Genomic DNA, 24,506 nt, shown 5'->3' with positions numbered 1-24,506 from the left:
CACTGAAGATTAATTCAATATGGCCTATTTCAGTTTAATATTCTATGCTGCTTGCTATGTCACTTCTCTACCACAAAAGATCTACATAGCTATCTGTAGTTGATCTACACATAACTATATCTGTATCTGTGTAAAAGTAATTCTGTAGCACAATATTTGCTTTTAGAAAATCAAGAATTACCCAAGATGTAAGCATCATACGGTCCTGTTTAAAGTTATGTTAAAAACTCTTGTGCACATCATTGCTTTGAATTTTAGAAGTGTGAAGTGCAACTGACATACTATTTTTTTCATGTAAGATGTGTTCACACTGGCACATTTTTTTTCCATAAGAACTTCTATACTCCTTTAGCGTGAGTGGCTTTTATCTTATACCAACAGAAACAATAAAATCAAAGAGTAAGAGAAGTGTCTCCAAGAGTTGTCTTCATAAAGGAAAAAATTATGTTAACTGTCAGTAATTAAAAATGCAGTCATAACATTGGCTGCAGTATAATCTAGACATGCCCGTTCTAGCTTTAGAATAATTTGCTGGGATACTTGCAGCGATCTAGGTGGGGCAGCACAGAGCCCAGCAATGGCCAGCAAAATTGTCTTTTGGGCAGTCAGCAGCTCAATGGAATGGAAAGCTTTACAATTGCAATACAGTTTGAATCCTTACACAAGATTAGCAAATCAAACATATAGCTATGTTTCCTTGTAGTCTTTAATTCAGAGTACATGCTTGGATGATAAGTGCCCTCACTTCCCTAGGTTTTGCCTTTATGTTTACAGGAATTAATACTTTCATTCTTCAAAAGGCCCAAACATGAATGAGACTGGCATGTCAGATCAACTATTACTTTTTGATCTAAGAGCCACTCCTACAGGCTTCTTTGAAATTTGATATTGGATTCGGTTTTGCTGTAATCTTAGCTCAAGTTGCAAGTTAAATATTGACCTTAATTTAAGTCCTACCTATATATTAAAAAAAAACACCCTAGCTTGATATGGCACTGAAAAATTAAAGGACAGGTAAAGGTCAATTCACACAACTCATCAGTTGCTCACACCACCACTCTGTAGCATGGATACTTGCTTACAATGCTTATACGCTACTAGCATTTCACAGATGTTCATAATTACTTCCGTGTCTCCAGAACAAACAATCCAATAATAATTCAGAGTAGCAAAATCCACTGTAATAAAAGAATCCAGGAAACATGCACCTGAATTCACCCTAGTATGTAAAAATGAGTGCATTTCTTGTACAGACACATTATCTTACAAATCACTTTGCATTGTGGTCCCTGTTTAGGCTAACTTGAGGATGAGTTACACAACAGAAAAAAAACCAAAACAAAACAAAAAAACCCAACCAACCAAACAAAAAAACCCAACCAAACAAACAAACCCCAACATTGTCTGGAGACAAGAAGTTCACAGTGGCTGTCCTTACCATGTGGTTTCTCTCAATACGTACAGGTTGTCCACATCAGCTCAGATTCACTGCTGTTCTTAATGCCAGCAGTGGTACAAGGATGTAAGGGAGGTGGCTTGCACCTTCCTCAGTGAGAGTCAGGGTCACGTACAACCATCAGCACAATTTAGGGCAGTTCTCCACATTTGTGACCCTGATGCAGTCCTTATAAATTATTACAAGAGAGACGGCTATCTGTACACAAAAGCATTCTGACTGCCCCTTCCCTTGAATGACTTCTGTGCTCAGACTGTGTACAGGGGCCAGAAGCGTGGAGGCAGGATGCTGTAGTGGCTGAGGAAGAGACAGAGAACCAGCATACAGGCAGGAAGACCAGAGGTTTTTGCCCTCTTGTCCCCTGATATCTGCACATGGGGTAAAGCAGATAAAAAAATGGCCCCTAAATGTGTTATCAGTACATGATTGTGCTAACATGTTAGTAAAAATACACATCATTTTTTTCCTGTTACAGTTATTACCTATTTCTTTGTTCTCACGTAGGAAATGAGACTAATCAAGAAAAACACTCATACCTAAGAAGATTAAAGAAGTTCCATCCAAAAATTCTCCTTCTAAAGACTTGATCTGTGAGTAGAGATGTCACTACGATATTCTAAGATGCATTTTGTTATCTAATTGCCTCTCATAAAGAAATAAAGCAACATTACCGCACAAAACAAAAATATACTCTACAATCTACTTCAATACATTTATTTTCCTAGGCTTAAATATAACAGCAACATTAATCAAAAAGATAATAAGTATTGCTACTACAGAAAAAGTAGCCCATCCCCCCAAACAGATGCACATTTATATTTAAAAAGCAACATAATGGTTCCTTATACTGACTTTTCTCTGTATACAATTCTCAAAGACAGCAATAATTTCCATTGTGAGCAACATTATATGGACAGGGATGTGTACTATGTAGAAGGGAAAAACAGTTACTAACCTTTTCATATCTTGTTTCCAGAGTAGATACATCTCTTCCACTCATGGCTGAGGCATCTCCCGGGTGCTAGAGCCAGATTTTTCTTGGCACTGAGTGGGATGAGCACTTTCTTGTGCTTTTGACCAGAGTAGATACTACTCTGACCTGTTTTCCATTCCATTATGTGAAATTACTGATAAATACACATGGTGAAATGGAAGAAAAGGCAGAACACACCTCACAAAGCAGGCAATGGTAAAAAAGGAAAACTGATACTTGTGTTCATAACTCTTCGTTATATGAGTTTCAAAACATACTTCATAGATCCTGAGAATCACAGTCTATTTGGAAGATGTGAACATTACCAAGTCTGCATCATCCCTCAAAGCGACAGTGCTTTGCCATGATAAAAATGTATGACCAAGTAATTAGTTTGCAGAATTACAAAATGGTTGACTTCCCTACTACATTGCATGCATTTAGAAATTGTAAGGTAGTCTAGGTAATAAAATAGTAAGGTAAGCTAAAAACCTGAAACAAGCCATTTTAGCTCCTCAATAAGAGAACAGTACCCAGCAAATATTTTTTAGAAAGTATCTGTGGATAGGCAGGTATACCTTTTATTGTTTCTAGACATGGAATAAACAGGGTAATGCCAAGGCTTCAGATTAGAGTAACACAGAGGGTTAGACAAGCAGCTGAGGTTGTAAATCTTCCCTCTCCTCCATGCCTATGAAGCTCAGTCATGAAAACGGAGGATAAGTAATATCGACGAAGTCAGTACTTCTTTTTGTCAAAAATTTGGATAAAACCTCAAAGGTCTTTGCCCTGTAGAAAGAGACCAAAACAAATGCCCTGGTACTAGTGATAAGTACATTAGTTTGGAGTTACTAAGAGTTAATGAGGTCTTCCACAGTAATCAGACCACTGCTAAATTAATTTGACCTTACCTAGCACCAAGGACTGAAGACTAGACATTGAACCATCTTGAAGCACTGAAATATCTGCAACCCTTTAGCAACTGCCAACATCATCTGATGTAGCAAAAGACTCTTTTGGGATTTCAGTTGGTGATGATGAGAAAATACTATGAGCAGACCACATGACGGCAAGTTTCCTCAACTCTACCTTGCAAGACACCTGACCACACACAGAAGGCAACCCTGCACAAATGAGACACAGATCTATCTACAGAAAGGAACGGGTATCACCCAGACCAAGCTGTGGCAAAGACTACTACTACGAGTTCCAGGGCCTGTCTCTGGTTCTATGGCCTATTAATTCTCTGCCATGAAAGTAAATTTCTTGGACATAATCTGGACCAGCAGTCTAGACTAGCGGTTCTCAAACTGGAAATCATGCATCTGGGAGGAAAAAAAAGGTGAGTACAATTCTCAAGCAGGAGCTTCTCAAAGCAGCAGCTCTTTTGCTTTCTAAGTTGCTTCAGGCTCAGCTCAGCAAGTGGACCGCAACACTGAGCTTCTGCAAAGCATTTAATAGCTACTGGGGAGAGGTGCTAAAAGTAAGTGTTCCTGGCGAGAGGAGAGGAGCATGAAGCTTCCCTATGAAGTAGCAGTGAAGGATATGATCTTTCTCATTGATGCAGAGAAAGGAATTATGTTCAGAGGCACCATATTGGCATCTCCCTTTCCCTGAAGACATGGTTTGAATGCAGCATGCATTGTGGGGCTGGAGTGGCAGAACTGCAGCCCCCAGCAGCCACCCTTGTCCTGTAGTTGGGAGAGGTACCTGTAATGGCAATTTTCCACAGAACAGTCTAGAGTAATCTTCATCTTTTACCCCCAACTCAAGAAAACATGTATCCAGCTGAGAGGAAGGGTAGAGAATGGCAGAGAAAACATGTGAGAACTGCTCCTGGATCTACCTCATGCAGCGTTTCCAGCAGATCTGGAATTTAGCTGTGGGCGTAAACAGTTTATTGGCACAGGTGAGGTTATATCAAGAGGAGTAAAAATAGGATGGTGTTGCCAGTCAGATGTTGCTTCTAACCTCAGCAGAGATTGCAATGCCAGTACAGGCACCTGCCTCAAAGAAAAATGACATGAGAGGTTTCTGGCCTACGCTTCCATCTGTAGTGGCATTGGAATCAAAGGAGGGAAAGGAATACCCAGGTAAGAATACCTAAACATGGTAAAGCTCTCAGTAGTGGGAAGAATACTTTGATATGTAACAAGGGAGACAATGGAAGTAAGAAAAAAAATTTTCCTCCATAGAACAAATGCTGTCACATAAGTCCCCAGCAGGGGTGGCACCAGAAAGGTCCTAAAGATTAGCAAAAGGGGAGGTGGAGGATGGATAGGTGTGTAGAGTTTCAAGCAATTTTGTTATGTCATTGTGTCTGGCTGTAGTAACAGAGAACAGGACCGGTCTTGTTTGTGGAAAGCATCGATCCCTGGCTCTTTTTCTTACTCCCTATTGTAAAGGTCAGACAGTATTATCTGAGGTATCCCAGTATATTTTCCTGTCTCAAGGCTTTTTAGTGATCCTTCAGCTACTGTTCTGGGAATCTTACAAAAATGCCTTGAAGACAGAACAAACCTTCTTTTGTCCAAAGATGTGTACCTTCAACCTTAGAGAGGAGCATTAAATAGCACTCAAGCAGCACTCTTGAGAGAAACAGGCTTGCTAAGCTTTGAGAAGGTCATGAGGAGTCATATTGCTGTCTTCCATGACCTAACAGAAGAGTATAGAGAAGATAAAGTCAAACTCATCTCAGAAACACACAGTGAAAGGACTGCATTAGATGAGGCAATAGACACAAGTTGCAACAAGGGAAATTTTGATGAGATATTAAGAAATTATTCACCACGAAGGCAGTCAAACCTTGGAACAAGTTACTGAGAGAAGACATAGAATTTCTATCCCTGGAAATGCTCGAAACCTGACTGGACAAGGCCATGAGCAAACTAAGTAGGCCATTCTTTCAGCAGTGGTTTGAATTAGATCTTCAGGGATCCCTTCCAATCCATATAATCCTGCAATTCTTGACTAGGCTTCCTCTTGTCAGAAACAGAAGATGGGATAAAAATTCAAGAAAACAATCCTGTTAGCGTATCTCTGGTAACTTCTGAAGCCTTTTCTTAAACATGTGCTATGTTTACCTCCACTTTGTTGTGGCATATGTGGAAGAGTGGTATAGGGGCTGCTGCCATGGAAGCTCTGGAATTCTTCTGGTATGAGAGGCAGAGCAGAAACCACAGTCCACACTAACATGAAGAAATTAGAGACAAACTTAACGAAGAATAGTACTCCCACAAACCCACCTATTCAACACTATACTATTTACATTATAGAGTGTTGTTCAAGGAACAGAAGACCACCAGTTCTCATCTATATCAAAGAAAGGTCAGAAAGCTCTGCATGAGAACAGTGTCATTCTGTCCTGATGCTACTAATTCTTCCATCTCTGATGTCCAAGATACACACATATCAAACATGGAAACCACGTGCTATCAGTGGAAGAACTTTGCTTAGGTCTTCCCAAAACACTTGTGCTACTATCACAGTCCAATATCTTTATAGCAAAGCTGAATTATATTAGGGGATATCCTAACAGAATATTTTCACCTTTGTCCAATGTTTTATGATACCCATGTACAAGGAATGATAGACACTTAGCTCCTAAAATTAAAAACAGCACTGTAGCATGAGAACTTCCCACAAATTTCATAGCCAAGAAAGGAACACTTCTACTTACTGCTTTACTTTTCTGCAGTTCACTATTTCTAAGTTTTGAGGGTATTCTTTACATGGGCAGTCTTCCTTTACTGCAGTGCTGTAGGGCATTTCTTGATAATTGGGAGGAAGTAGGAGAAACTAAATGAGTGTTACTTTCAGCACAAGCTGAGTCACAGTTACATTTCACTACGCAACACACTGCCCTTGGTGCCCTTCTGCTTACAGGCTGCAGCAACCTTCAGCTGTCTACAAGTTGAAAGTCATGTTCAAAAACCAAACAATGAAATCAGCAACTTTTGTAACATGTCACATGAATCTGTAAGTATGATTTTGGGAAGGTTCCAAGTTTAGAAAATGTTATTCCTACTATTCTAATTATGTGGCAAGAACTTTCTGTTTACACAGTTTATTTGTAATACTGTGTAGGATTGGGGGTTTCAGCCTGAAAATAAAACTGAGATATTACTGGAAACAGAGTAATAATGACAATGGCAACTAATGGCCCTTTATTATGTGTGGGTACATATTAAGAACTGCAGAGAATTTATCAACACACTCTTATTATGTTACATAGTGATCAACTAATAGAAGTAAATGGAGACTTGTGCTGTCTTCAACAGAACTTGGATCAAACAAGCCATGATGCAAAAACAACCCAACCCCAAACCAGCTGACTTTGAACCTTTGGGTGAAGGCTGAATAAGGATGACTGAAGTTCCCAAACTGACACACTATCTGTGAATAGTCAGATTCCCAGACTTCTGAGCATTCACAAATAAAGTTAACTGCCAGTAAATCTGGCAGCTATTTCAGCTTCATGTTGTTTAGAATTTATATAAAATTTTGCAAACAAAGCCAGAAACCCTTGTCACTGTTGTGTATCTGTTAGTGCATCTGCCAATACCTATGGCTTATTCACCCAACAAACTGATGTTATTTAAGATGCTCTTGCCATAACATCACCAAGCAGAGGGGAAAAAAAAAAAGTATGAGCAAACCTAAACAAAAAGCAGCTCCAACCTTTGTGCAGCTGAAGTATATTGACAAAGCTATACAAGCATGTAAATCCCTAACTGCATTTTTGTACTACATTTTACATATCTATAGTTCAGTGTATAGGGTGAAGTTTTTATTTTTTACATTTTTATGGCTCATTTATATTCTTATTTAATTTATCTTAATGGAATAGCGTAAGCATATTATACAACGCGTTTTTTGCCTCTATCCTCTTCTAAAGCAGAACTCCCCAGTTTCAAAAATGTTAAAGATAAATATATAATATGCAATATGAGCTCATACGTTGTCTCAGTCATAGTTCCAATATGAACTCAATTCATCACAATGACACTGTGCCACATCAAAGACCCAAACTAGACATTGTGTTGTGACATATGGCTACCGTGAGCTTACTCAGTACTTGGCTATCTCTGCATGTGCACAACTAGATGGTATAAACATCCACAGTGTATTTCAGGAAAGGACCCATCTGATTTCTGTAAAGTTGGCTCTAATCTGCACCTATCTGTACACAGTGAAATATTACGTACAACTCACTTTGTATTATCACAATGCCAATTATCAGAAAGTGAACTAATACTCAACATCCTAAAATGGAAGTTCTCAGAAAGCAGATACAAGCAGGAAGGACACACTTGTCGTATTTGAATGTTATGCCATACTTCACTAACATAATTGTCAGCATATCTTGCAAAACCTCAAGTCATCTCCAGTGTCAGACATTATAAGACTTCTTCATAAACTGTTAAGCTTGGGAGAAAACGAATCTGAAGATACCCCAAAAAGGACACAAGTGGCTTTCAGCATGTTCTCTGCATATTGTACCATACAACGAAAACAAAAGGAGACTGGGAAGAAAGGATAGGAAATATTTCTTCCTCAGTGAAATCACTCTCCTTTAATTCACTGCATTCTTTTATAAACTTACAATCCAATTCTGTGAGAAATCAACGCTCTTTTATGGATCTAAGTATTTAGCAAAACCAGGCAAAGACCATGAGAGTCATCTTCCTAATTATATGAACAGTAAAACTCCCATGCTTGAATAGAGTTAACATTACACCGTATTAAGGGGACAGTTGATAGTAATTAATTGTTCAAATTCTAAGTCTTATTTTTAATAAGAGTTTGTTATAAATGCTAGAGCACTATAATAAACCAGAAACTGTCAAGCTTATCTTTGAGAAACGTTAAGTGGGGGAAAAAGTAAAAACAACTCCAAGTAAAATCCCTTACTCCTCTTACAAGAAATAATATAAATCAACACCTTTGGCACTGACACAGTCCAACACCATAGCCTATGGATGCAGCTAACCCACTCTTGTATGGAAGGGATTGGCTTCAAAACAGCACTGTCCTGCCTCTTCCCTGGCCTTGTGAAGCACATTCACGAAGGGAGAAGAGCCTGTAAAACTGGGGACATACATTAACTCCACTGCCACTCTTGGAGGGTTTACAGGAAGAGAATGAACAGCACAGTGGAAGTTTTATAATAATAAGGTACCCTTGAATCAATGCAGCTAGTGTGGTAAATACAGTTAAACAATACTAAGTGTTTTTTCAGTATTAGATTCTTTGTTAGACATTGTCAGCTACTTGCTGATAGCCTCTCACATAGTGAGAATGGACATGGTAATTAAGGTTTAATCTAGTCTTTAAAATGATTGTTGAAAATTATTTAAAAAGAGTACTTATTTGTTTTATGTCAACATGATTTATTTTTATACAGATGGTCATTCTATTTTATATCTAGATTTTCATTGCAGCACTTAATATTATACAATATTGTTACTTGTAACAGGACAAGAATGTGCAAAGTAACACTTAGAGTACTGTATCTTAGAATGCACATTTCCTCAATGCAAAAGTCAGAAATATTGACTAAAAAAATGTGTCATCTTGTTTTATGGTTCAAATGCGCTATAAAAAAATGTTCCCAAGAAACATCTGGTTTGTATTCACACCAGTTTGATTTAAATACATGTCAACAGATAATCCTCATATTCCAAGGCTGACTGAAAACAGACCTTTTCAGCAAATTCAGCCTCACCCTAATTCCTTCTGAAATAAGTGATAATTTCTACCTTATTGGGTGCAGAATATTATTCATTAGTGATAAAACTCTCAATGAACTTCAAAATCTTACCTTTAATAATCAATTCTTACCTCATCCCATTATGACTGATCTCAGTGACACAGGAACGTATTTTAAGGGATCATTAAATAAACAAGCACATGCCTTTTTAGATTTGAAATTATATTTTCCAAAGGACTGACAACAAGCATAAAAATGAATCATAATAACCTTTATTACAGATGCACTCATTTTCAACAGCTGAAGACTGTTTCTCTTCAGTGCTAAATAACTTGGCATTTAAGCAGAACAGCAATTATCAAACAACAAAACACTACTACGGTTATGAAGTATCAAAAGAATAAAACCTGGATTTTTTGATCTGCATTTTCAAGCCCAAACAAAGATTGCACTAAAGATGGTATAATGGCGCAGGAGGTGGGCAGTATACTACACTGTAATCACAGTTATTAAAAGCAATCTGAATTACAGAAATTAAAGCAAAACCAGATTCATTCAAGTACTGTGTTTAGTATAGCACAAACATTAAAAATAATTATTTTTACACAATACAAAGGGCTTTTAGGACATAAGCTACCATGACAAATTATTGCTATTAGTTTTTCTAAAATGGGAATAAAACAATGATAGGTTATGTGAAAATGAAATAGTAAGTTTTCAGAAGAGTCTTGAATAACATTCAAGCAGTATGCAACTCAATCCTTAAAAAACATTTAATTATTTATACATAAATCAAATTTAAAAGCTTAGAGAAAATCAACTTATAATTAGGCATGCTGTATCACTGAAATGCATTTTCAATAGTGGGAGGAACCTAAATTTTGTAGTAAATCTCTCAATTCCAGAAAGTGTGCAAAATTAGACAAAAGCTAATTAGAAAGCATTAGAAGACCCTGCTTACAGCAACATAGATACAAGAAATTATCCAAGTTCAAATACGAATCAATGACCAGAAATACAATTTACATACCTGGTACTAGGGGGAAAAGCAGTTGACTACAAACAAAACCATTACATTGAAATGATTTTAAAAGTAGTTACTGAAAGGGAAACAAACAAATTTTAAAACGGTCTTCACTTTTAACATTGTGTAGTTTGTGTGTTGTAGTCCCAAACCTGTGGCTTTTGGTCACACATCAATCCATAATGAAGAAAAGAAACCAAGAATGAGCAAACTTTCCCACCCCAGAACCTACACACCCAGTCCAGCACCACTTCAGTTGGGGAGAACTGTCACTGAGCTCAACAGGACAGGATCAGGCCCCACTTGGAAACACTTGGAAAACAGCTTTATCTCACTTGCATTGTAAATGTAGAGCAGAAAGAAGATATCTCAGATTCAATAAAAAAATAACCTATTTTCAGATTTAAACATGCAGAAAAGTCAAAGAAATAAAAGATTAAACAATCACAATTCTCTCCTCTAGTGCAAGTTGTATGGTGAATTTCTGCTTATAAATATTTAAATATATTGCCTTGACACGTGTTCATGCATGGTTTTGCTTCTGCTGTGCATTCAAATGAATGAGTAATAGAATAAGGATTTCTTCTAAGCATTATGCATTATGTTCACTTAAGATAAACATTCTACAGTACACAGTGCCCTGTTGTTTATGGAAGTTTCAAAATGGTAGTCATGATCTCCTGAGCCCATTTTCAACTTCTAACATTTAGTAAGGCATTCCGAAGCAAAAGACAAAGTTCCAAAGGATGTATGAACTTAAACCGTTACAAAAACAGGAGCCCCCAGGGAAAACAATGTTTTTTAAACTTGTTTTAAACTTCTTTGCACAACTGTTCCTGCTTTGTGAAATATAGTTCCCATTGTGATTTACAGTATACTACAGCTGTTTTTTGGTGAACTTAACCAATAAAGTTATCCACATTTTTTTAATAACAGTTGAAAACCAGAGTTCCAGACCACTAGCAAGTCCTAGATAAAGGCAAATGTCATGCCAGAGCAAACAAAAAAAGACCCAGTAGATACAGAGGAAGTGACAGGAAGTTTTGGAAGAAACAAACAGAACAAAAGTTTCAAAGAGCCTGATCTGCATCATGAAAACTTACGTGAAACATTATGACTTTATAGTCTTGGAAACCTTGATTTGGGAGTGAAGAAGGAGGGAGGCAAGGGCAGGAAGGATTAGAATGGAGAACACAGCAACAGGGCTTAATCTATTTCTGAACTTTGTGAGTCACATTTAACATAAACTTTCAAGTTACACTGTTGGTAAACAGCGGCAGCAACAACAAAAAGTTGATAAATTCTGCAATTCATTCTGTCACAATAAACACTACCAGGTAACAATCCTGCACGGACCTTGTGAATGGATTAATTGACAAAATGTCAATTAGAAATTAATAGACTTATGAAATAGTTTAAAGTTAAATTAAAAGCTATGATATCCTGATGATATGAATTAAAATTTGAATAATTCACGGGTAACTATCACAAAATTTGTTAGAACTGAATGCTTTGAACTCTTACCAAGATTTGAGGACAGAAATAAAAGGGGACTTTTTTTGATAAGTTATTAAAATTTTCAATGATGTAACAAATGTCGTAGATGGAATAAATTGCTTTGTGAGACTATGAGACTACAGCAGATTCTATGAATTGTTGCAGTTTATACAGATGCTGCAGTATCTGTTCTGCAGAAAGTAGGAAAAGGTCAAAAGAAACAGACAAAGCCTTGAATGTGCAATTTCCATTTCTCTTAGGTATTTACATGATAGACAGCCCCAGTGATATGGTCACCACATCACTGAGGTACAAAATGTACAATCTCTATCTGTCAGAAAGCATTAAATGACTTACCTAAAACACCCTGTAGTAGACTGTACACTTCTTAAGTTTCTTGCTCACATCTTACCTACTCTTTTCTATCTGAAAGTGCTCAGGATCACTGGTAATTCCGCTTATACTTGCTTGAAGCTATTGCCTAAGGAATATGAAAATAATTTCTTAATTTCTCAAAAAAACATGAATTCTTGCCTGGTGCTGCTAGAAAAACAGGAGACTCCCATGATGAAGAAAACTACAGGATACTGACTTAGTGCCTATGCTTGATCAAGGGCTGTTCATAAGTAATAGCAGAACTGTTCACACTGAGGGATTTGCAAACTTTTTTTTTAAACATCCATTTTCTCATATATCTTCATCACCTAGATTATATCCACTTCTACAAAAACTTTTATCATGTCCTTTCTTGAATCCCATCTTCCCTCATTAGATTCACAACCTCAGTAATAAATAGCTTTAAGGGTAACTGCCATCCTCCACCTTGCATAACCTAACGATCTAATGAGAAAACGGTATTTCAAATGTATCATGTTTTCTCTAGAATGAAAAAGCCAGACTGCAAGAACTGACTTGACATTCAGCTCTGGTTCATACCAAAAGGAAATCCTTATGATTGTGGAGGAGAGAAAGCAGCACATTTAAGTCACGGATAAAACTCCCATTTACCCTTTTGGAGAGCTCCCACAGAAAAAGGAAGACAACCACAAATCCGAAGTGTAACATAGCCAAATCTTCTCCGTAGTCACAGGAAAGGTGCAAATATAACTTAGCAACAAAACAGCAACTCCCCCAGGCAGAACTAAATCACAAACATTGTATTGAGAAACAAAAATCACTCCTCCTTTCTCTCTACCCTCAGGCTTCTAATTAAAGGAAACTCAAAAGAGATCCTCTTTATTTCTATTGCTTGAAACAAAGAGCCCTGTTGAGTCAGGGAATACATACCTCTTTCTTAACTTCCGCCAGAAACTCCTTCTAGTCTGCCCTGAAAACGGATTTCAAACATAGAAGGCAATAGTAAATATATCTATTTCTTTTTTAATTGGATCAATAGATCTAAGTTGTTAAAAGTATGTAGACCTTTATAAGTCTCATAAGAATTAAAATACCCTGATTATATTAAAAAAGTAGATGTTTTTAGAGAAAAGGGTAATTAGCACTTAGAAGTGAGGAGGGGCCTTAATCATCACTGAACTTAGGAAACAGCTGTTAATTATTGCCTGCGGGAAAGAAAAGGGCTGACAGGAAGAATAATGACAAAAGTAAGTACAAAATTTATGTTTCTGTTGAAACCACAGTTTTAAACTGTCCATCTGAGTTTAAAAAAAATAAGGCCTGGGCTTGTGATTTCGAGGCACTCTATCAATTCACTTGGATTGCTTTGTGAAAATACTCTCCAGCTGCTGACTGGCCATTTCTGTCCTTCAGCTTTTGAGAGCTACTTTAATGCCTGGGAGCTGTTCGGGTTCATCCCATCAGCCTCCATGAGGACATTCAGTTACTGAGCAAGTACATCACATTCTGGGATGGGAATGAATAGGATCCATAGATCATGGTAGTTCTGCCGTAGGGGGCATTTATTATGCAAGACTTGCACATAGTCTAATTCTGCTTAGTACTCCCTGACTTCCAGGAAGGTTGTTTCTAATGGGACACCAGAGGAAAACTATGAAGGGCAAATGGAAAATTCCAGGAAAGCTTTATTTTCCAGGATAAGTGGATTATTTCACTATCTTCCAGAGAGGTTCTAATACAGGAAAGTAAATCACAGACAGAGACGTACAATCAGTACTGACTTTTTTTGAGAGTTACAGTAAGCTTTGCAATGGTATTCTGGTAGCTCATTCAAAAGACCGTTTCCTTCTCAGCATACAGTCATCCTTGTAATGGTGAAGTAAGCACTGTAAATGCCCCCTTCAGAGGAGATGCAGTCTTATCTCCAGAATTGACAGTAGATCCTGGGGCTGTTTTGTTGCACTTAGAGCCATTATTGTGTAACTACGTGTATATTGGTCCAAACACCATTCTGTTTGACAGGTGTGCTCATAGTAGCATGTAACCAGAAACAGCTAAATGGAAAAGTAGCAGCTATTCAATTTCTAGAAGTTAATGAAGTAATCCAGGGTTTTGATCAAGAGCAGTTTTATCATCCTGATTTTAGGAACAGCACAAATTTGTTGATGCAGGTTTACAAAATTTCTTTTTTAAAACAGCTCAATGAGAAAGGCTTGTATTCCTGGAAGTATGTTCACTTCTCTCTCTCATTCAATCTAATGAAAGACACAGCCACTCTTTACTAACCATACCACTTTCCCTTGAAACGCTCTGGGACAGCAGTATTAAACTTAAATTCGCACTGCACCACACCCTTCAAACTGGCTATGCAACATCTGTGAACATATGCTCCTTTACTGCAACAAAAGACTGAAAAAAAAAGATTGCCAACAACTATTCAACTACCTTTTCTAGTGCACTGCCACTCATGAAGGGCTGAATCTCTACTTCCTTCAATTTTCCAGTCAGGAATGAAAAGGGAAGACATATGAAGAGGGAAACAAGAGTTTGGCTAAGCCTATCCAAAACCACTCAGAAATAATCTCAAACTAACTACTTGGTGAAATTCTGGAATGAAGATATTCCCCTTTTAGCACTAGTTCAGGTTAGTTTAAATTAGGTGAGATTAGTCTAGATTCAGTTCAACACCTTTACTTTTCAAATGCAAAATAGATGAGTTTAAGAGCTCCTGCATGCTGATGAGGACATATCAACCATATGGGAACAGAAGTTGGCACACTCATTTTGCCCTCAGGTAATTTTAACCCACTTTACAGCTTTTTTTATAGAGACCATTATTTGGTGCTTATTGTATAACTTAATGATTTTTTCTAGGTCTTTTACGGGCTCACAGTTACTAGCAGATCAGAAGCTACTTGCTGATGATTTAGTTCAAGTTCCTTGTTTCACATGGCCCACCCCATTTTCCTTGAGCTCAAACAATGTGAGGAGATGCCATATCAAGCTAAAGATCTATTTGCTACCTGGTCTGTCTACAGAAAGCAACAGCTTCAAGAGACAGACATACAGTTACTGACTTTCATGCACAATTTCTCAAAAAAGCCACATGCAGAAGGGATCAGAAGGACCCAACAGCTTTGTAATACAGAGTTACAATAACAAATGGGTAAGCCTTGTCTACCAAATACTATTAAGAGCTTGCACAGGAAGCTCAATATCATGCAATCATTAATACTTTTGGGGTTTTTTGAATGTTGGATGATCTGATTCTTAGAAAAAAAGGCAAAAGAGCCAAGGCCAACTCCTAGAGGGGAGTGTAAAAGCTCCTAGGCTCTGGTCTTTCACGGGAAGAGTACGTTGCCACAAAGGCTACAGAACATCCTCAGGCTGTTCTTGATGGAGATGGACTTGGCAACTGGAATAGAAATGAAACAGCATCCTCATAAGATTCTAGATATAAGCTACTGCTGTCACTGCCACAGTTAAGAGAAAGACTGTAACATAAATGGCATCTCCGACGTGGTATTTATGTAATAGTTGTGGGGAATGTCATGTTCCAGTAGGTGTAAAAATTATTCCCACAGGGAATACATTGCTTTTGTTTACTGGGAGAGCACAGTGCTAGAACAAGAGCACCATGGCTTGCCGTTTGCTCTTGCTCTCTTGTGATAGTTACTCTTTCACACAGCACCCCGCACAGAGAGGTTAACCAGCGTTCCGGGCTCCCTCGCTGCTGCCAAATAAAGGAAAACCGATGGCGTCGCACAAAGAAGCCTCTTTCTGTTTCGAAAGCTATAAACTCAGCCGGAGCTGCTGACCCCCGTGACTCAAGAGGCACTGACTGCCCGCAGACATCAGCGCCGCGGCAGCGGCTCCCCGCCCCGGGGGCCGGGCCGGGCCCGGGCTCTCCGCCCACCCGCCCTCCCCTCAGCCGGGACGGCGAGCGGCCCCGCTCCCGCCAGCCCGGGCCGCTCCTCACCTCACCTCACCGCGGCCAGCCCCGGCCGGGAGGGGCGAAGCCGCCACCGCCGCTTCGGCGGGAGCGCGGTCGCCAGGCAACCGCCGGCGGCCACTGTAAACACCACCACGCACGTGACGTGACGTAGCACGCACGCCACACGGCCCGGCCCCCGACGACGCAGAAGCAGCCTCTGCATTACGTCACACACACCCCTCCCCACCACCGCCGGGAGCGCCTATAAATAACCCGGGGGCGCGCGCAGGCGCACCGCCGGGGCGGGGCCCGGTCGGGCCGTCACCGCCGGCCCTCACCTGCTATTTTTATTCCTTTGTTTCAAGTCCCCGCCCCTCCGCCGGCAACCGCCGCGGGAGGACGGGATGACGCCATCCGCTTCCCGGAACGCTGACGCGCGGTGGAGCGGGTGGGGAGGGGCCGCTGGAATGCTCGCGGGGCTAAGCTGCCTTAAAGGGGCAGAGTCCCTCGTCCCCGCCCCCGGGCGGGGGGGCGGCCCTGACGGGCGGGCGCAGCTGGCGGCGGTGGGGGGGGGGGGAGGCGCGGAGCCACCGCGTTCTGACCGTGCCGCGGGGAGGGGGTGTCTCCCGGGGTCTCCCTGCCCCGGCCCCTCCTGGGCGGTGGAGCGGCGGGGGCCGCGGCCGGGGCTAGCCGGAGGTGTGCGTGGCGGTGCCGTTAATGGCCGCTCGCCCCCTGGGCCGCGGCCGGCGCGGAGGGGAGCGCCGCGTCCTGCCCCAGAGCCGCAGCATCGCCCGGGCGGTGGCTGCCTGCCGCTGGAAGGCAAAGCCACAGACACACTCCGGGAGTAAAGCGACGCTAATGTGCAAAGGGAGAAGCCCGTAATGTATTTCCTACCTATTCCGAGCCAGAACGCAGAAGTACCCAATACTACAATAAAGGTTTTCTTTTCAGCGCGAACGTGTTTGGTGTAGCAAAACACAATTTCAACTCGGCCGAGAGCCGAGGGCTTCACGCTGCAGGTGTTGTCCATAGTAGGTTATCCCTGGATCGGGGATGTGCTCCGAAATAAAGCCCCTCACTCAGTATAAGGTCGAGATGATGCTGTGGCATCATATTTAGATCATGGCTCGTAGGGAAATCTAGGGTGTACTTAGTCACCTATGGCATGACCTTTATATTCCCACTCAATTTAGTAACAACAGTTGGTTTCTTATAGGGCCTGTGAGATTTAATTTATTAACTGAGTTTCTAGGGTAAGTGGAGAGAAAGTCAGAAAAGGCATGAGATGAGAAGTCGGCAGATGAAGGGGAAATGCTCAGAAAGATGGAGCTCCCAGAGAAACGTAAGTCTTTTCTCCCGAGCTTCTCAAATAGGACATTAATGCAGTTATTTAGCAAGAAATATTTTTGATACATTGTCCTGAGTGATTTTTTTTTTCCTGACTTTTAAATTGCCTGGTTATTAATTTCAGCTCTTGCCTTCTGTTCAGTTTTGAGCCTTTTTATTGAATAGTACAGTGGGATCTGTTGGAATACTAAAACTCTTGTGTTGCGAGAATGATGTTTTGGCCATCTGAGAAAAAAAAAAAAAGCCTCCGTCCACATTCAGATGGTATATCTTATTCATCAGGCTGGCATGTGGGAATATTGATATATGTTTGAGCATGTAAAATCCTGGTAGGCAAATACCAGAGTAACTTGCCTCTGTAAATTATAGAAAAAAAAAATGTTGCAGCTTGGCCCTGAGATAAACAGTGTCACAGATGGTTGTCCTCATAGCTTTTAACTCCAGAATGAATCCTGCTCTTACTGTCCCTTTGGCTGCTTTAAGTTAGGACAAGATATGTCACATGAACTTTTAGCTTGTTGAAGAGCTGCTGGATTTTTGCATTATGATCCAAAAGTGAGCTAAAAGGGTGTTGGCTTTTTTTTCTCCTAAATGATCACTTACATGAACTAAACCAAGAAAGAGGTAGAATAAAACATCAGAGATGATTGAAATATAATCTAATTAAGATGTCGATTTAAGTCAATTACTTACTGCCCTTGGAATTAAATAATGAATATCAAAAGCTCTTTATGTGCAAAATATATCTGTGAAGTTTTCCTGTGAAAGTCATTCTTTAAAAAATAAGTATTTTTCATTCTCACTCTTATAAATAATCAGGCTGACTATTCTCTTACCAATTTTATGTTTCGGTGATTCTGAATTTGATTGTCATGCAAGCTTCCTTGTGAGTCATTATCATAATTTCACATCACTCATTAAATGAAAGTTGTTTTTCCCCCTAAATCCCCTAACCTACTTCCATCATGCCAACAGGAGCATTCAGAAACTGGCACTAAGGTGCAGCTCTGATACAAGTTTTCTGTTTCCCTGTGACTCATTTGACATTAACATAATTATGTTACAGGAGTCAAAGTGATTTTCCAACTATGAGTAATGCACAATACTAGAGCTAATGTTTACAAGACACGGAGGCATATCAGCTAGCTGAAGTAACCAGCTGCTGATAACAGCTGAAGTAAGTTGGGGAATTAAAAAGTCTTATAATACAATTATCCTTCTTCGGCACTTGGTGTTATGTACGGCCGTGAGGTAGGTTGTGTGCTCTGCGAGGAAGGATCCAGAAGTATCACTGTGCCGTAATGGGGAGAAAACTGAGCCCGTGGGTAGTTCACACAAGAAGTCTTCATAGTTTCCTTCCCACTTGCATATTTATGGCAAAGTCGTTCTCAAATGAAAGCAGTGATCTTTTCAAGAAGTGGCTGTATTTACCAGAGCTCATTTCAAAACCCAAGTGACACACATCCTCTCAGCCAGGAAACCAAGATCAAAATGAAACAACAACAAAAAAATATGAGGTCATCTCACAAATATTTCGAATCGTGTATGTGAATAACACAAAAGAAGAAAACCGATAAGGATAAGGCAAAATTTAAGTGCTGTCACCACAATGAAATACCTCTTCTGTGTAGTAAAAATACCTATTTGCAGGCTAGTGAAAATGGTATAGAGAAGTATTACAATGAAGATGTTCTGAATAAATAGTAGAAAAGGTAACTACCAAATATATAAGCCATAAGAAAAAACTACAAAAATAAAATAAAGTCTTAGTGGTGATGACTTGTTTCAAGCGTTCCCCAAAATTTCTAGAAATTACTGACTTCTCAGGACTTTTTTAAGTAGTTTGAGAAATAGGTTAATTCTTTGTGACCTTTTTTTTGTTTGCAAGTAGCTTTTGAATGAAACTGGGGCACCTTCTGTTTAGAAATTTGTCAACTTTGGCTGGATATCCTTCTGATCAGGCCTCATTCACTAATGTGCTGAGCACCCAGAACATCAACCATTTCATAAGAGCTGAGGACACTTAGTTTCTCCTAGGATTATCCCATGAAGGTAGAAATCTAATTTTGAAATACCAACACAAATTGAATGCTATTTGCTAGAGTACTAGAACTGAAAATAAGCAGTTAACTTTCCTATAAAATACTACAGTAATACAAGTGGGAAGGAGGGTTAAATGCAGAAAAAAAATGCTGATAGCAGAACTGTTAGCAGAAAGCATGTTTTCCAGGAGACATACTCAAAGATCTCAGAAAAAAATTCCACGTCACCCCCCGTTCTTTATTTCACAAGAAAATCTGCTGAGGCCAGATACTTGGCATACTCAAATTATCGTCACTGACTCTCAGAGCTGGATGAGAACCAGAACTGGTAAAAAAGTTGTTTGTGGCTGAGGAAGGCTGAGGGAGGAAAGGTTTGCCACTGTACCTTGCATTCACAACAATCTCCATTTGCCAGGAGAGTCAAGACTTGGAGGTTTTCTGTTTTCTCTGCTATGGTTTTCAGGCTGCACAACTGCGAGCAGACTCTACATCTGTTTCCTTCAGTTTCCCCACCTCTTACTTACTAGGAGATGTAAAGTACCTGCTGTGCAGAGATGGCTTTGGGTGGCAACTGCTACTACAATGACCAGCATGAATGTATTTAACACATGTGGATAGAATCACCCAGAGAACCCAAACCAAACATAAACTGAACAATCCAAGCCCCATCAAATAAATTTCCACAGCACAATTTAGCAGTCTTAAATTTAATCTGATTTGCTATAAGCTCATCCAGGACTGTAGTTTTATAACTACAAATATCCACCTCTGTAGTATGCTGTGCCACTGGGTTAATATCTGTTTTCACTGCCTTTAATTACAAATATCCCTAACTACCAAAGCTCAAACCTCAGTTCAGGTTGCTAAAATATGCTACCAGAGCACATTCCTGTACTACAAGTGTCTATCATGTTATTCCTTATAGTGATACATAACAAGAGATGTTTGAATAATTTTTCTGCTCAGCTCCATACCTACCTGAAGTCCCCTGATGAAGTGGTCTTGAAAGCAGTACCTTTTCAATGCTCTGCATTTCCACTTCCTGCTTTCCCACTTAGCTCCAGAGGAATTTTCTTCTTATAATGATTTTCTGGGCAGCTGCACCCCATGCCCCCCTTTTTCCTTCTTGGAGGAACTACTGTTTATTTGTAACATTTATTTAGCATTCTGCGATGACATACAACCTGTGCAAATTCCAAGTATTTAACCTTTGTTCCTTGCTGAAGCTTTGCAAATTAACTTAAAATAGCAGAGTAAAATAGGTACAGAGGGGCATTTGCTGGAAGTTACTGATAAAATCTTGTGAGTACTGCTTACCCTTACTGGTTGGTTGGGTTTTGTTGTTGTTTTTAGCTTGTTTTTCAAGGTGAGCTCCCAAAACAAAAAGTTCACAGACAATTATTCAGTAGAGAAAATCATTACGGTTTTAGAAAGCAAAAGTAAATGGATCCATCAAGATTTAGCTTATTTTCTATATATAGAAAAATTAGCTGATATTAATTTTTTGAGTTTTCATAGTATATATACCTTGTAAGAAGGCCCAGTGTTTCTATAACAAAGATAGCTATCTCGGTGATAACCGATAGCGTGTTACTCTGACCTAGTGGCAGAAAACAGAATTGGGAGTGCATACCCATGCCAACAACAGTGAAAATAATTCCATCCCATTCCTTCCCTGGATGAGGCCCTGGTGGTGTTGTCTGCCCTCGATCTGGATGGAGCAGCACAGGCTACTGCCGTATCCCACAGCAGGACAGCCAGGAAACGACAGGCGACCTCCTCCACAGCTGCCAGGGGCTTTGGGAGAATGGATGTTAATGTCAGACCACCACCACTATAAAGGCGAGCAGACCTGCCAGGAGCATGAGCTCTATTAGGAAACACTCGGGGAAAACCTTGGATGAACGGCAAATATTGCTGTTTGGGATGGCGATGGCTCCTCAGCACATGCTTACAGGCTGAGAAGGGCTGAGTTAGTGTGAAGACAGACAGACAGACAGCTTCAGCGTGGGGTGACCTGGCCCTTCCGCGCCTGTGGGCTGGAAAGAGAAGAGCTGGTCGGGGAGGGCTTCTGGGTTTCCCCCACGGGGGAGGTTAAATACCTCTATAGAGAGATTTGCTCTGCAGGAAACTCATTGAAGTCAGTGAATACTGAAGCTGAGACTTTGTCCTGCTACGTGATAGGAAGCTCCTGCACCAGGGAATATGGTACCAAAACCCAGAGTTTTCCAGATTTTTCCTCCCTCAGTAGCCCTCTCTCTAAGGGTTTCTTCCACAAGGTTGTGTGTCAGGTCCTCCATATGACTCTTAGTATTTTTTAGAAACATTATATATTGTAATATATATATTTAGAAATATTTTATATTGTAATATATATATATCAGTTAAAATGTCTGTTACAGATTCATTTTTATAATTTGTTTCATATAAAGACCTCTCTTAAAAAACGTAATTTAGCAGGCATTAATTTTAACACTGAAAAACTAGACATTAGATTTTATGCTATATATTAAAGCCTAGTCCTTCTAACACCTATGTATGTGCTTAAATTTAAGTATATGAGTAGTACTGGACTCACTGGGATTACGTGCACAATTAAAATTAAGCATGTGTGAAAGTGTTTTAAGGTCAGGATTCCCAATTTCTTTCACCTGTATAGAGTTTAAAGAAAACCAAAACAAACCAAAACAAACTAGTAACTGCTCATGCACATAATAAAATTGCAGTGATGTTTATGTTAGGGAATTTACTGTCATTTGATAGGCAAAATATCTTATAAAATAAGTTTATATCGATCTTAACAAAATTAGACACTCCAATGCTGTGATTACCTGTCTGAGTGTCTGTATTTTCTAGTTGGAAAGATAAATCCTTCCTTTAACATCTTGAGTATCAGCTGGGATGAATATGGTTATTTTAGAAAAAGGTGGCATGTTTCAAAGAAGTGAACCTTTCTTTTAATGTGTTCATTTAATTTTTCTATCAACACCAGTTTGATGTTTCCAGAAAAATTTAAAACTAAACCATATTTTACTTTGAGATGAAAATATGCTTTCTATTTACAAGGTGTACAGAATTTTGCTAAATCACTCATAAAAATGTTCACACAATGGTTCTGTCACAATACAAGTTCAAATTAGATGGTTATGAAGGCATTGAGACTTTCTCCTGTGTAAACATTTTCCCACTGCTTTCTAAAAAAGAATTGTCTCTGTTGATGGTGTACTTGGATCATTACAGGAGGAAACAAAGACATTTCTCACACCTTGTTAATAATTTCTGTCCTTACTGTATGATGCAAACTTACTGAAGAGGCTCAGGAGCCATTGGAGTTATCATAAAACTTCAGCCACCCAAAATCTAGTCACAGCAATACCTGGCTTCTAGGTCCCCTGTCTTACAAGTTGATCTGCAGCTGGAAGACTTCAGCCCCTTGCAGTGGCTCCCAAATAAGCCACCAAGGTGTGCAGGGAGCAGCTCAGCCTCCCCAGGGGGAGATGAGGGGACAGCTTGCCCCCTGGGCTGTAGTGAGGCACCACTGTCCTTGAAAGCCGCAAACCCAAGATCCCTGCCTGTGCCTTGGTCTCTTGTTTTCAGTTTAGCAAGGCATCACTCCTTCCTTGCAAACTCTGGTGTAAGGATGAGGTGGTGCTGCTTCTTTTAAGCATTCGATAGGGGTACGTAAGTGCCAGGTTCAGTTCCACTGACTAACAAGGTTTAATCTCATTTTTCTTTTGATCTGGGAGGTTGCCTGAGCTATCAGGCTGTAGATGGGAAGAGGAGCAACCCCCATGCTCCTTGCTGAGGCCGTGCAGAAAATAGAGAGGACAGCTGACTTGAGAGGAGACTGTTTCTGGTCCTTGCTCCCAGGGCTGCTTGAAGATTTTACACAAGCAATTTTTTAGAGCAGAAATGGAGCCCTGTTCTCACTTTTTTGAAGCAAGTACCCTAAAAAGGCATCTGGTCTTTGAAAGAAAGGCATGACTACCCTGTGCAGGTGCTCACTTCCACTTCACAGGATAGGCATGATCAGAAAACACATACCTTGGAAAATTTAGGGAAAGATTTAGTATCAGGAACCCACTCGGCATAATCCTGAGGAAGGCCCCTAGCTGGGTAGCAGATGTATTGGAGCACCCATGCAGAAATGAAACTTTGAGGTGCATAGGAACACAAAGGTTGCTGACTGTAGCACATACAGGATCTGGGTACCAGGGTTTAGGTTTAGGTTACTTTAGGTTACTACTGCTTGTCCACTTGAAAGCTGCCATCCTAAATCCATCACAGGAGAGTTTGAAAAGGAGGAGGATCCAGATCTCCTGTGACTGATAGCTGTGGCTGAGGTTCTGCATGCTGTCTTTGTCTCAAATGGCTCTCAGGAGAAGCTCACAGAAAGGATATTTCTAGTTTAAAACAAACAAACTATAAATATTTCAGTAAAAGGAAGGGATGCGTACCGGGTGAACTTTGAGATGTGCTCCAAAAATATGTTGCTGACCTCCCACTTGACATAATCTGTTTCCCTATTAAACTGTAATATAATTAGGGCCTGCTCTAACCCTGACACTGGTTTAATGCTTACATCAATGGAAATGTGGCCCCTCAGACTGCAGTAAGAATAAGGTATACATGTAAAGTCTAAAATAATCCGTGTCATAGTAGAAGGAATGATAGCCAAGAGAGAACACTTACCCCTCCTATCCTGCAAGATATTTAGGTGTCTAATCACATAAGTGTAAATGGATGTTAGGCCAAAGGTCTTTGAGAACTTGGACTCAAAGTTCAACTCTCTTTTTGTTAGTGCAAAAAAACTGCAGCTGAACTGGAGTCCATGAAGTCACATGGGGAAGTAAAAGGAGAATTGGGACCAAAATGAACTGAGATCAAGAGTTGAGGGCAAAGACTTGTATCGACCAAAGAGGGGATTTGGAAAATAGGTGATGACTATGCTGGTTAGGTGATCATGGTTCTAACAGTCACTACGATGATAATAGTTGATGACTATTAGCTCATTTCGTCTCACCTCCTGTGGCCTCTAAATTTCACCCAATAACCCTTCTGTTGAGCTCTGGAAGATATGCAGCAGGTGCTGTGGAAGACAAGGATGGGTCTTGGACTCGGGTAACAGAAGAAGGGTGGTTATAACCCGCACAGGTTTTGTAAG

At 40.0% G+C, this 24,506-nt stretch overlaps 1 protein-coding gene and 1 long non-coding RNA gene across 3 annotated transcripts in view; one reads left to right on the top strand and one right to left on the bottom strand.

Moving 5' to 3' along the window:
• LOC116960781 overlaps positions 1-16,385 on the bottom strand; it is a 59,859-nt gene extending 43,474 nt beyond the window's left edge. For both annotated transcript variants that reach the window (XR_006165025.1, XR_006165026.1), the window contains exons 1-3: positions 16,292-16,385; positions 12,950-12,989; positions 12,020-12,143 (exon numbers count right to left, since the gene is read on the bottom strand). This is a non-coding gene — a long non-coding RNA (uncharacterized LOC116960781). The remainder of the gene's footprint in view (positions 1-12,019; positions 12,144-12,949; positions 12,990-16,291) is intronic.
• An 855-nt stretch (positions 16,386-17,240) lies between these two features.
• The window catches only part of ATF3 (activating transcription factor 3), a 28,432-nt gene continuing 21,166 nt past the window's right edge, over positions 17,241-24,506 (top strand). The window contains exon 1 of the mRNA XM_032989573.1: positions 17,241-17,295. The gene's annotated coding sequence lies outside the window, so the exon portion shown is untranslated. The remainder of the gene's footprint in view (positions 17,296-24,506) is intronic.

Source organism: Tyto alba, unplaced genomic scaffold (assembly GCF_018691265.1).
Source record: "Tyto alba isolate M040663 unplaced genomic scaffold, T.alba_DEE_v4.0 Super-Scaffold_16, whole genome shotgun sequence".
In the NCBI taxonomy this organism is placed as follows: domain Eukaryota; kingdom Metazoa; phylum Chordata; class Aves; order Strigiformes; family Tytonidae; genus Tyto; species Tyto alba.
Note: the sequence above shows the minus strand (reverse complement) of the source record. Positions and strands in the feature narration are given on the sequence as shown.